The 14,145-nt window shown below is 38.8% G+C and overlaps 1 pseudogene; it reads left to right on the top strand.

Moving 5' to 3' along the window:
• The first annotated feature begins 11,327 nt into the window (after positions 1-11,327).
• On the top strand, positions 11,328-12,064 carry LOC115935360 (vomeronasal type-1 receptor 94-like; annotated as a pseudogene).
• Positions 12,065-14,145: the final 2,081 nt, after the last annotated feature.

A 14,145-nucleotide genomic window follows, 5' to 3' on the forward strand; every position in this document is an offset into this window, starting at 1 on the left:
ACAAAGCAACAAGAGATTTTTAACCCATATTTGGCATCTTCATAGAATTCACAAATCAATGGATATTATGTTCAAAGTTCTGAGTTAAAATATCTGTCAATTTTGAATTGCATCCCTAGTTAAAAATTTTTTAAGATCAAAGATAAAATGTAAAATAATTCATATAAGTAATATAAACTAAGTTTACTTCAGTTATTTACTTGTTTAATAAACTTATTAATTACATTAGTCATTGCATAAATAAAATGCTGCTTCCTATTGTGAAACATATAATTTGTGAAGCATATAATGTTCAAAATTTTGTCTCTAAAACAGGTAACATTTTGAATGAAGAGAACAAAAATTTAATGATTGGTATAAAAATAAATTTCAGGAAAATGAAAGGTTTCTATGATGACATAATTAACATAATAGAAAGGACAGAAATCTCAATATTTGTTTTTACACATTTTGGAGGGAAAGTAACCCTGAGATATTAAAGTGCAGAAAATAATATTAATTATATTCTTGAGTTTTCAAACCCCTCTTTCCTTGGTACTTACAGAACATCCAGCACAGGCCCAGGATTCCCTGGGTGTTTCTGCCAAGGAGACTATCCAGCGGAAATAAAGTGGAAAGCCATGTGCACAAAGATGGATGGATGCCCACCTCTAAGAGATCAGTGGGTGCAGGTTGCAGAGGGAGTTGGGTGAGTGCAGTTTGTAGAGGGAGTTGTGTGGGTGCAGGTGGCAGAGGGAGTTGGCCCTTCTTGGAGGTCCAGGGAGGGGCTACAGGCACCATCCTTGAAGTGGGTCCTGGAACTCCACTGAGCCCTCCTGCCTACAGGGGCCTTAGAGGGTCCTGGGGGAGGCCAGCCTGGGTGCCCTGTCCTGTCCGTGGCCCCTGAGTCCTACCTCACCCGCTAGCTTTTTTTTTTTCTTACAGAGGGATCAGGGTGGCAACCCCAATGCAGCCTTGCTAGAGGAAGGATATCAAAAGTGTCAGGGTGATGGGAATAGCATTAAATCTATGAATTACTTTGGGCAGTGTGGTCATTTTCACGATATTGATTCTTCTTATCCATAAGCATGGAATATTTTTTCCATTTGTTTGTGTCCTCTCTTATTTCCTTGAGCAGTGGTTTGTAGTTCTCCCCGAAGAGGTCCTTCATGTCCCTTGTGAATTGTATTCCTAGGTGTTTTATTCTCTTTGTAGCAATTGTAAATGGGATTTCATTCATTATTTGGACCTCTGCTTGTCTATTATTGGTGTGTAGGAATGCTTGTGATTTTTGCACATTGATTTCATATCCTGAGACTTTGTTGAAGTTGGTTATCAGCCCAAGGAGTTTTTGGGCTGAGACAATGGGGTTTTCTAAATATACAATCTTGTCGCCCGCAAACAGACAATTTGACTTCCTCTCTTCTTATTCGAATACCCTTTATTTCTTTCTCTTCCCTCATTGCCCTGGCCAGAACTTCCAATACTGTGTTGAATAGGAGTGGTGAAAGAGGGCTTCCTTGTCTTGTGCCAGTTTTCAAAGGGAATGCTTCCAGCTTTTTTGCCCATTCAGTATGACATTGGCTATGCCTTTGTCATAAATAGCTCTCATTATTTTGAAGTATTGTTCCCTCAATACCTAGTTTATTCAGGGTTTTTAGCATGAAGGGGTGTTGAATTTTATTGAAGGCCTTTTCTGCATTTATTGAGATAATCATGTGGTTTTTGTGGTTGGTTCTGTTAATGTGATGGATTACATTTATTGATTTGCATATGTTAAACCAGCCTTGCATCTCAGGAATGAAGCTGACTTGATCGTGGTGGATAAGCTTTTTAATGTGCCACTGGATTTGGTCTGCCAGTATTTTATTGAGGATTTTTGCATCAAAGTTCATCAGGGATATTGGCCTGAAATTTTCTTTGTTTGTTGTGTCTCTGCCAGGTTTTGGAATCAGGATGACACTGGCTTGATAAAATGAGTTAGGGAGGAGTCCTTCTTTTTCTGTTGTTTGGAATAGTTTCAGAAGGAATGGTACTAGCTCCTCTTTGTACCTCTGGTAGAATTCAACTCTGAATTGGTCTGGTCCTGCCTGGGCTTTTTTTTTTTTTTTTGGTTGGTAGGCTATTAATTACTCCCTCAATTTCAGAACTTGTTATTAGTCTATTTAGAGATTCAACTTCTTCCTGGTTTAGTCTCGGGAGGATGTATGTGTCCAGGAATTTATCCATTTCTTCTAGATTTTCTAGCTTATTTTCATAAAAATATTTATAGTATTCTCTGATGGTAGTTCATATTTCTGTGGGATCAGTGTCGATATCCCATTTATCACTTTTTATTGTGTCTCTTTGATTCTTCTCTCTTTTCCTTTTTATTAGACTAGCTAGTGCTCTACCTATTTTGTTAATCTTTTCAAAAAACCAGCTCCTGGATTCATTGATTTTTTTAAGGCTTTTTTCATGTCTCTATCTCCTTTAGTTCTGCTCTGATCTTAGTTATTTCTTATCTTTTGCTAGCTTTTGAATTTGTTTGCTCTTGCTTCTCTAATGCTTCTAATTGTGATATTAGGGTATTGATTTTAGATCTTTCCTGCTTTCTGATGTGAGCATTTAGTGCTATAAATTTCCCTCTTATCACTGCTTTAGCTAGGTCCTAGAGATTTTGGCACATTGTGTCTTTGTTCTCTTTGGTTTCAAAGAACTTCTTTATCTCTGCCTTAATTTTTTTTATTTACCCAGTAGTCATTCAGGAGCAGATTGTTCAGTTTCCATGTAGTTTTGTAGTTTTGAGTGAGTTTCTTAATCCTGAGTTCTAATTTGATTGCACTGTGGTCTGAGAGACTGTTTGTTATGATTTCATTCTTTTTGCATTTGCTGAGGAATGTTTTACTTCCAAATTATGTGGTCAATTTTAGAATAAGTGCTATGTGGTGCTGAGAAATATGTATATTCTGTTGATTTGGGGTGGGGAGTTATATAGATGTCTATTTGGTCTGCTTGGTCCACAGCTGAGTTCAAGTCTTGAATATCCTTGTTAGTTTTCTGTCTCATTGCTCTGTCTAATATTGACAGTGGGGTGTTAAAGTCTCCTACTATTATTGTGTGGGAGTCTAATTCTCTCTGTAGGTCTCTAAGAACTTGTTTTATGAATCTGGGTGCTCCTGTATTGGGTGCATATATATTTAGGATAGTTAGTTCTTCTTGTTGCGTTGATCCCTTTACCACCACATAATGCCCTTCTTTGTCTTTTTTGGTCTTTGTTGGTTTAAAGTCTGTTTTATCAGAGACTAGGACTGCAACCCCTGCTTTTTTGTGTGTGTTCCATTTGGTTGGTAAATATTCTTCCATCCCTTTATTTTGAGCCTATGTGTGTCTTTGGATATAATGGGTCTCCTGAATACAGCACAGTGATGAGTCTTGACTCTTTGTCCAATTTGCCAGTCCATGTCTTTTAACTGGGGGCATTTAACCCATTTACATTTAAAGTTAATATTGTTATGCGTGAATTTGATCCTGGCATCATGATGCTAGCTGGTTATTTCACACATTAGTTGATGCAGTTCCTCATAGTGTCGCTGGTCTTTATATTTTGGTGTGTTTTTGCAGTGGCTGGTACCAGTTTTTTCCTTTCCATATTTAGTGCTTCCTTCAGAAGCTCTCGTAAGGCAGGCCTGGTGGTGACAAAATCCCTCAGCATTTGCTTGTCTGGAAAGGATTTTATTTCTTCTTCACTAATTAAGCTTAGTTAGGCTGGATATGAAATTCTGGGTTGAAAATTATTTTCTTTAAGAATGTTGAATATCGGCCCCCACTCTCTTCTGGCTTGTAGGGTTTCTGCAGAGAGATCCACTGTTAGTCTGACAGGCTTCTCTTTGCAGGTAATCTGACCTTTCTCTCTGGCTGCCCTTAACTTTTTTTCCTTCGTTTCAACCTTGGATAATCTGATGATTATGTGTCTTGGGGTTGCTCTTCTCGAGGAGTATCTTAGTGGTGTTCTCTGTATTTCCTGAATTTGAATGTTGGCCTGTCTTGCTAGGTTGGGGAAGTTCTCCTGCATAACATCCTGAAGTGTGTTTTCCAACTTGGTTCCATTCTCCCCATCAATGTCAGGTACACCAATCAATTGTACGTTTGGTCTTTTCACATAGTCCTGTATTTCTTGGAGGCTTTGTTCCTTTTCATTCTTTTTTCTCTAATCTTGTCTCCCTACCTTATTTCAGTAAGTTGATCTTCAATCTCTGATATCCTTTCTTCCACTTGATCAATTTGGCTATTGATACTTGTGTATGCTTCACAAAATTTTCATGCTGTGTTTTTCAGCTCCATCTGGTCATTTATGTTATTCTCTAAGCTGGTGACTCTATAATAACTGTTGGTTATTACAGCAGTTCCTGTAGCCTCTTATCAAGGTTCCTAGCTTCCTTGCATTGGGTTAGAACATAGTCTTTTAGCTCAGAAGAGTTTTGTTATTACCCAACTTCTGAAGCCTACTTCTGTCAATTCATCAAACTCATTCTCCTTTCAGTTTTGTGACCTTGCTGGAGAGGAGTTGTGATCATTTAGAGGAGAAGAGGCATCCTGGTTTTGGAATTTTCAGTATTGTTACACTGCTTTTTCCTCATTTTGTGGATTTAGTTACCTTTGATCTTTGAGGCTGATGACCTTTGGCTTGGGTTTTTGCGTGGGGGTCCTTTTTGTTGATTTTGATGTTGTTGCTTTCTGTTTGTGAGTTTTTCTTCTAACAGTCAGGCCCCTCTTCTGCAGGTCTGCTGCAGTTTGCTGGAGGTCCACTCCAGACCCTGTTTGCCTGGGTGTCACCAGCAGAGGCTGCAGAACAGCAAAGATTGCTGCCTGCTCCTTCTTCTGGAAGCTTCGTCCCAGAGGGGGCACTGGCCTGATGCCAGCTGGGGCTCTCCTCTATGAGGTGTCTGTTGACTCCTGCTGGGAGGTCTCTCCCAGTCAGGAGGCATGGGGATCCGGGACCCACTTGAGGAGGCAGTCTAAGAGCTCGAGCGCTGTGCTGGGAGAATCCTCCTTTTCAGGATCTGCTGCTCTCTTCAGAGCCAGCAAGCAGAAATGTTTAAGTCCACTGAGGCTGTGCCCACAGCTGCCCCTTCCCCCAAGTGCTCTGTCCCAGGGAGATGGGAGTTTTATCTATAACCCCCTGACTGGGGCTGCTGCCTTTCTTTCAGAGATTCCCTGCCCAGTGAGGAGGAATCTAGAATGGCAGTCTGGCCACAACCGCTTTGCTGCACTCTGTTGAGTTCTGCTCAGTCCAAACTTTCCAGCCTCTTTAGCACTGTCAGAGAAAAACTGACTACTGAAGCCCCAGTAATGGTGGACACCCCTGCCCTCACCAAGCCCAATCATCCCAGGTTGACTTCAGACTGCTGTGCTGGCAGTGAAAATTTCGAGCCGGTGGTTCTTAGCTTGGTGGCCTCCATGGGAGTGGGACCCACTTATCGAGACCACTTGGTGCCCTGGATTCAGTCCTCTTTCCAGGGGAGTGAACAGTTCTGTCTCGCTGGGGTTCCAGGTGCTACTGGAGTATGAAGAAAAAATTCCTGCAGCTATCTCGGTGTCTGCCCAAACAGCTGCCCAGTTTTGTGCTTGAAACCCAGGCCCCTGTTTGTATAGGCACACAAGGGAATCTCCTGCTCTGTGGATTGCAAAAACTGTGGGAAAAGCATAGTATCTGGACCGGATAGCACAGTGTCTCACCACTTCCCTTGGCTGGAGGAGGGAGTTCCCTGGCTCCTTGCACGTCCCGGGTGAGGTGATGCCCCAGCCTGCCTCTGCTCACCCTCCGTGGGCTGCATCCACTGCCTAACCAGTCCTAATGAGATGAACTGGATACCTCAGTTGGAAATGCAGAAATCACCCGCTTTCTGCATTGGTCTTGCTGGGAGCTGCAGACTGGAGCTGTTCCAAGCAACCCCACTTTCTCTCTTTTTGCTCCTCAAAGTCACTAAGGTCTTAAGAGCTAACACTGAAGATCAACTTTGCATTTGTATACATGTTTTATTACAGAAAATTTAAAACATATACAAAATAAAACAGTATAATACAACTGTTACCCAGGCTCAACAACCTGTGCCAAGTTTGTTTTATCCATACTTCAACGCATTTTCTTCCCAGACTTTATTATTATTTTTTTCTGAAATAAGATGTGTGCTAATTGAAGGTAAAATCTTGGCTGAGCACAATGGCTTAAGCCTGTGTAATTCCATCCTTTTGGAATGACAAGACAGGAGGCTCGCTTGAGCGTTAGAGTTTAAGAGCAGCCTGGGCAACATAGTGAGACCACATGGCTACTAAAAATACAAAAAAAAAAAAAATGAGGCATGATGGTGCATGCCTGTATTCCTAGCTACTTGGGATGCTGACATAGCAGGATCCCTTGAGTCTGGCAGGGTGAGGCTTTAGTGAGATGTGATTGGGCAGCTACACACAAGCCTGGGTGACAGTGAGACTGTCTCAAAAAAAAAAAAAAAGAAAGGTTTACTCTTAACTGTACCTTTTTAAACATCAGTACACATATATAAACAATTTTTCTTTTAAGAATAGAAGTACCCAAGTTAATAATCATTAACGTGAACCCATTTGTTACTCAGACTTTATCTTTTAATTAGTTTTTTTTTTTAAATAAGATGTGAGCTCATTGAAAGGACCAATCTTGGCCAGGCATAGTGGCTTGCATTTGTAATTCCATCCCTTTGGGAAGCCAGAGCTCACGAGTTTGAGACCAGCCTGAGCAACATAACAAGACCTCACTGGGGCAACATAGTGAGACATCATCTCTACAAACATTTTTTAAAAATTAGTTGGGCATGATGGTGCACACTTGTAGTCGCAGCTATTTGGGATGCTGACATGGGAGGATCACTCGAGCCTGGGAGGTCAAGGCTGCAGTGAGCTGTGATTGCACCACTACACTCCACCCTGAGTGACAGATTGAGACGCTGAGAAAAAAAGGTACAATCTTAACTGTACCTGTTTGACACATCAATACATCCATATAAACAATCCCTTTCGTAAAAATAAAAGTACCCCACTTAACAATATTGATATGCATGGGAATTACCTATACATTTTTTATTTCTTTTAGTTTGGATTTTTATTGAAAGGAAACACCTAGAAACATTACGTAAAATCTAGATTTTGAAAAAAATAGACCTGAACTTGGTTTGAGAATTTCAAAATAGACATGAGTTTTGTCTGAGAATTTGTCTTTCTAACAACGTACAGATCTTACAGCACATGGTAGATACAAGGACTCTTTTATCTAAAATAAATAAAATTTGATGAATAAACATTTTAAAATTTGACCTGTGGCTGAAGGATGAATCAAAACACCTGTGCAATGGGTTATCTGTAGAAGTATATTTTAATGACAAACTATTAATAACCAAAAAAGTTATAATAATTTATTAACATGAGCAAAATTCCTATTATGGTATCTATGAAAATGCTTTCTTAGAGTAAAATATTCTCTTATCTTGCAAGGGCACTGGTTAATAACAGCAAAGATTTGGAAGTCAATGTCTCATAAAGTAAGTAGCAGACCCCTTTCACACCCATAGCTGGCCTTCAGAGTTATCGAAAAAATGGTCATTTACACAAGAGCAGATAATTTTCTTAGGTTCTATTAAGTTTATATGTTAATGTTGTTACAAAATTTAACTCAGTTTTCTTATAAGATTATCTGACAAAATTTTATATAATATCACAATATATTATGTAATATCATGTAATATAATAAAATTTTGTCAGATACGGTGTCATATATATAATTTGTTATTTCATAAAACATATACAAAAAAACAAAATTTTATGTTATGATATCACAATGTATTATACCATATATTATATATGATTATATATCATGTATTATATTATGATATCACAATGTATTATGATATATATGTATAATACATGATATTATATCACAATATATTATGACATCATTATATATTATGTCTGACATATATTATATCACAATATATTATATTATATTATATTTATTATATTATATTATATTATGTTGCATTATATATTATATTATATAGTCCAGCTAATTGACATGGCCCAGCAGACTGCCCAGGGCATGAACTACCTCCATGCCAAGAATATCATCCAAGGCGATCTCAAGTCTAATAACATTTTTCAACACAAAGATGAGTGACTCTCGTCTGACCACAGTGAAGACAGAGTGAAGCAGGGCCCAGCCCTTGGAGAAGCCTTCAGGTTCTGTTTTATGGATCACAGCTGACCTGAACTCCTTCAGCTTCCAGTCGGACGTCTATGCCAGTGTGGCTGTGCTCTAAAATCTCACGACTGGCTCACTGCCTTACAGCCACATTGGCAGCTGTGACCAGATTATCTTTATGGTGGGCTGTGACTCTTCATCCCTGGACCTCAGAAAAATCTCCAGCAACTGCCCGAAGCCATGTGGTACCTGCTGTCTGACTGCCTCATGTTCCAGCAAAAGGAGTGGCTCCTTTTGCCCCAGACTCTGAACACAATTTTTCTGCTGCAAGGGTCGCTCCCCAAGATGGAGGGGAATACCTCTAAATCGTCCTTTTATCAAACCCAAGCTGATGAGTTTCCTTCCTGACTACTCAACACAGGCTGTCTTGAGCCTGACCTTACTCCCAGCCACTAGGGAGCCAATCTTAGCCCGCCATGCCAAGGAGCCCTGCCCACCAACGAATCAATGTTTTATCTCTGTCCTGAAGTTGCATCAGGATCTCATATCCCCCACCCTGTTAGATGAGGGGGTCCCGATATGCTTTCCCAGTTCCTCTAAAATTGGAAAACTCTTAAAGATTGAGCGCCTGCCCCCCTCCATCATTTTATTTTTTGGCTTAGAAGATACCTCTAAATTGGGGGAACTCCTTCATCTCTCACGGCTAAAATTTGTAGCAAGGATTTCACTCAGAACCTCTATGGGATTTGTGCCTGATGTGACTTCCACTGGACTTTGGGGTTCTCAACACATCATGTATTTTGGGGGTTCCCTTTTTGTCCTCTCCTCCATTCAAGGACTACTGTCTTACTTCATTAAAATACAGAGAATTTTGCTGAAAAAAAATAAAGTGTTTCAAATAAAACCTTCCCAACCTTTGCCTCTGGGGAAAACATAATTTTATTAAATTATTTATGTATGTATTTGACCTCTGCTCTAAAAAGAGACACTACTCACTTCACACAAGGCTGTTAGTTATTTAAAAACATCCTTGAAAAGATTGTCCAAATGGAAACTTATATAAGATGTAAAACAAATTAACCAACAGATCTATAAAAATTGGCTCCCAACAGAGTACAACATACACTTAAAAATACAGAAATATTGGTACAACCATTACAGAAACATTGTGAAGCTTTCTCAAATAATTAAAATAGAATTGCCATATTATCCAGCAATTTCACTTCCAGATATATAACCAAAGAAAATAAAATTAGTATCTAAATGAGACATCTGCCCTTCTGTATTCATGGCAGAATTATTTACAATGACAGAGACATGCAAACAATCTAGGTATCCATTAATAGATGAATGGATAAAGAAATTACGGAATATTTATATAATGGAATATTATTCAGCCATAAAAAAGAGAATTCTGCCATTTGCTACAATACGAATGAACCCAGAGGACATTAGGTTAAATGAAATAAGCTAGACACAGAATGACAAATACTGTTTGATTTCACTCATATATGAAGCCAAAAAAGTCAAAGTCATAGAAACAGAGAGTCCACAGTGGTTGCTAGGGGGTGGTGGGTGGCAGAAATGAAGACACAGTGATCAAAACTTTTAGATATAAAATAAACAAGTTCCGGTGATTTAGTGCACAGCATGGATGTTCACGAATGTTGTCTTAGGCTATCCCTATTTCTGTAATAAAATACTTTAGAACAGGTAATTTATATAGAGTCTAAACTTACTTCTCACAGTTACAGAGGCTGAGAAGTCCAAGACCAGGGCACTAGCAGATACACATAATAGTACCTGCTAATTACATTAATTTGATAATTACACCATATATATGTATGTAGGTAGGTATTGGAGCTTCACATTTTAACCCTCTATTCATTTTATGAAAACGTTACTCCTGTACAACTTTATTCTGTCTTTCCCTCCTAGTTTGGGTGCTAATGTTTAAATCTACATATGTTACAAACACAACAGTTTGTAGTTATCTGCTTACATAATTTATTTTTTTAAATAAGCTGAAATAAGAAAAAAGAGCACTTGAGTATTTACAGGTTTGTTTTGTTAAACTTCTTATTATTCATTATGTTATTTTAATCCTTCACTTTTTCTGATGTATTTTTTTAAATCTTTGTAGATACAAGTTATTATCTGGAAAGATTTTCTTAGCCCAATATATCTTTTCTTGAACCCACTTTCTCTGTGCTGTAATTGGCAAATAAATTAAATTTCTTTATGTTATAGCACTGAAGATCCCATTACAAAGAATATTACACAGTTGCTTTTGACAATCAGATAATATGAGAAAAAATATTTCTTATATTGCCTTAAATATTTGTTACATTTACTAGTCCTCTTTGTCTTTTGGGGGCATTAAAATTATCTGGGATTACTTGCATTCAGCCTGAAAACTTATTTTTATTCTTTCTCAAATGATCTGTCTGCTATCAAAAAATTGCCTCAGCTTTTATTTACCTGAAATGTCTTTATTTTTTATTTATTTTTAATTGATAGTTTTTCTGAGGATAAAATTTTTAGTGGACATTTTTTCATCTTTGAGCATTGAAATATGTATATATTCTTAGAAGTTGAAAAGCTTTTAAGAAGAAAAAAAGTTTTGATCTGAGAATGTTCAGTGATTTGAGGAATTCAGAAGGGAAGGAAATGCTTTCTGATGAGTGAGCCACAAGTACTCTAGGAGTATAGATAATGTGCACCCTACATGGGTGTGATTGTGGATGTATGGAAGTTTCAGATACGTATAACTTATTTGTTGTAAGATAAAATGCTTAGGCTACAATTTTAAAGAATTTATATGAGATAGTCCAGGTTAATCAGGATAAATGGGTAAAATTAAAATGATAATATTGGTAATAATTTTGACCGTGCAATAAATAATACTGATGATAGGATATCTATTGCTTTTTCAGATATATAAAATATGATTCCTCTTCACCATTAAGACGACCATAGTCCACTTATGACACTATTAAAAATTGCCCTTTTTTTCCAAGCTGGTATTGGACTCACAGCCAACACCTTCCTCCTTTTCTTCTGTATCTGCACACTCCCTCTGGACTGCAGGCCTAAGCCCACTGACCTCATCACCTGTCACCTGGCCCTTGTCCACTTAGTGATGCTCCTCACTGTGAGCTTCTTGGCATCTCTGGACCTCTTTGAGTCACAGTATTTTCAGAATGACTTCAAGTGTAAGGTATTCTTCTACATGAGTAGAGGGATGAGGGCTCTCCATCTGCACCACCTGCCTCCGGAGTGTGCTCCAGGCTGTCACCATTACCCCCGGCACCTCCTGGTTGGCAAGAATTAAACAGAAATTCACACATTGCATCTTTCACTTCTTGGGGTTCTCAGTTTCTTTCTCAGTAGTAACCTGCCCTCCTCCACTGTGGCCTCTTCTAATGTGACCGATAGCAATGTGCTAAGTATCAGTAAATACTGTTCACTTTCTTACATAAGCTACATCATCAGGAGTCTGTCTTTCATGCTGCCACTAGTTGCAGATGTCTTCTTTGTAGCAGTCATGTTGCTCTCAAGGGCATACATGGTAATTCTTTTGTCCAGTCATCAGAGACAACCCCAGTACCTTCCCAGCACCAACCTGTCTGCAAAAGCCTCCCCAGAGAAAAGGGCCACCTAGACCATTCCGATGCTGGTGGGTTGCTTTGTGGTCATGTATTGGGTGGGCCTCATCATCTCATCCTCCTCAACCCTGTTATGGGCTTATGACTCATTCATCATGGGTGTCCAGATGCTTATGGGCAATTTCTATCTGTTAGCCCTTTTATGCTAATTAGTTCTGATAATAGAATAATCAAAATTTTGCATAATGTGTTATATAAATATCATAGATGATAATACAGTATGAAAATAATTATCTGAAAAACAGATTTGGACATCAAATAATTCAAGAAGCAGGTGATTTTATATATTATTTTATTACACTTTTATTTCATCTAAATACTTTTGAAAACTATGCTGCCAAGAACTTGGTGGTTTCTTTAAAGTCCACCGTCATAGTCCCCTGTGTCCACAAGTTTCTTATATTTAATTTTGATCCCTTAAGTTTTATATAAGACAACTTTTCTATCTTCTTGAAGTGTACACTTAAGATGCTCCTGTTGGTAGATAAAATTTCTCTTTGTGTGTGTGTGTGTGTGTGTGTGTGTGTGTGTTTTACTTCTGAAGGTTATTTAGTTTACCCTTATTTATTAAATATATGCTAGCTATGTATTCAGTTATAGGTTGAACAATAATTTTTCAGCACTCTTAATATTTCCTTCTCAGTTTTCTGGCTCTGCCTGGGCTGTGGAGATTTCACTCTCACATGTGTAGAGTCTCTCTCTCTCTCATGGCTTTGACGTTTCTTCATTCTCTTTGGTGTTATGCAGTTTGACTTATTGTGTTGGATATCTTTCTTTATTGCTTTTTCTTTTTTTAATTTGGTGACGGAATCTTACTCTGTCACCCAGGCTGGAGTCTTGGCTCACTGCAACCTCCGCCTCCCGGGTTCAAGCGATTCTCCTGCCTCAACCTCCGGAGTAGCTGGGATCACAGGCAGCTGACACCATGCCCGGCTAAGTTTTTTGTATTTTTTTTGTATTTTTAGTAGAGACGGGGTTTCACCTTGTTGGCCAGGTTGGTCTTGAACTCCTGACCTCAAGTGACCCGCCCTCCTTGGCCTCGCAAAGTGCTGTGATTACAGATGTGAGCCACTACACCCAGCCTCTTTATTGCTTGCTTTCAGGCACAGTGTCTCTTTTAGGCACATGTCTGGTTTTCACTTTTAGAAATTTGTAAATAATTATTTATTAGTATGACTTATTATTTGTATGAATTCAAGTGAAATAATTGTGCTTTATTCTTTGTCATTCTATTCTTCACATATGTATAATTACATTCATATTACTATTATTTTGTTTCTCTTTCTTTTATTTGGTTCTATTCGTTCTGCTCAAAATTTCAGTTCATTAATCCAGTTCACTAATTCTCTCATCAACTTAGTCTAATTTTATAATTAACTCACATATCGTATATTAAATTTCTTTATGTTTAAATTATTCCATTTCTATTTGACTCTTTTCCAAATTTCCTCATTCAGTTTATAGTTTCCTGCTCTTTCAAAAATTATTTGGATATCATCTTTTCCTCATTTGTTTTTACCTAAACATTTAAAATATTTAAATTTAATATTTTATACTAATATTTACAAATATAACTATATTTATAATACTTTTTAAATTTAAAATATTATAACTATATTTCCAGTATGCAAAGTTTATGTGATATCAAATTTCTTCCAACCGGGCCAGGCACAGTGGCTCATGCCTGTATTGGGAGGGAGAGGCAACCCGATCACTTGAGGCCAGGAGTTCCAGACCAGCCTGGTGAACATGGTGAAACCCCATCTCTACTAAAAACACAAAAATTAGCCGGGCATGGTGAGGCATGCCTGTAACCCCAGCTACTCGGGAGGCTGAGGCAGGAGAATCACTTGAACCCGGGAGGCGGAGGTTGCATTGAGCCTAGATCGGGCCACTGCACTCCAGCCTGTATAACAGAGCAAGACTCTGTCTCAAAAAGAAAAATCTTCTAACCCTTTTTCCTCGTAGCTTATTTTCTTCTGTACTTCATACTTTTTATTTATTTTTTATTTTTTACAATAGGATCCGGTTTATTCTGCCTTGGCAGGGTGATCCTGAGAGTGGTGGGTGTCACCCTCTCCTGGGCAGAGGGAGGGGCCGTGGGCCAGTCAAGCCAATGGTAGGAGAAGCGCTGGTGAGGGGCGGAATTTGGGGTTCAGGGGTGTAACCCCAAGAATGCAGTGAAACCAGGCCGAGGCCCAGAGGCAGCTGTGGTAGGCCAGGGCAGGGTGGAAGGCAGTGAACTGGGCCCGGGCCGGGATGACAGGGCCAAGGACTCAGGCCACACTGGCA

This window comes from Gorilla gorilla, chromosome 6 (assembly GCF_029281585.2).
Source record: "Gorilla gorilla gorilla isolate KB3781 chromosome 6, NHGRI_mGorGor1-v2.1_pri, whole genome shotgun sequence".
In the NCBI taxonomy this organism is placed as follows: Eukaryota; Metazoa; Chordata; class Mammalia; order Primates; family Hominidae; genus Gorilla; species Gorilla gorilla.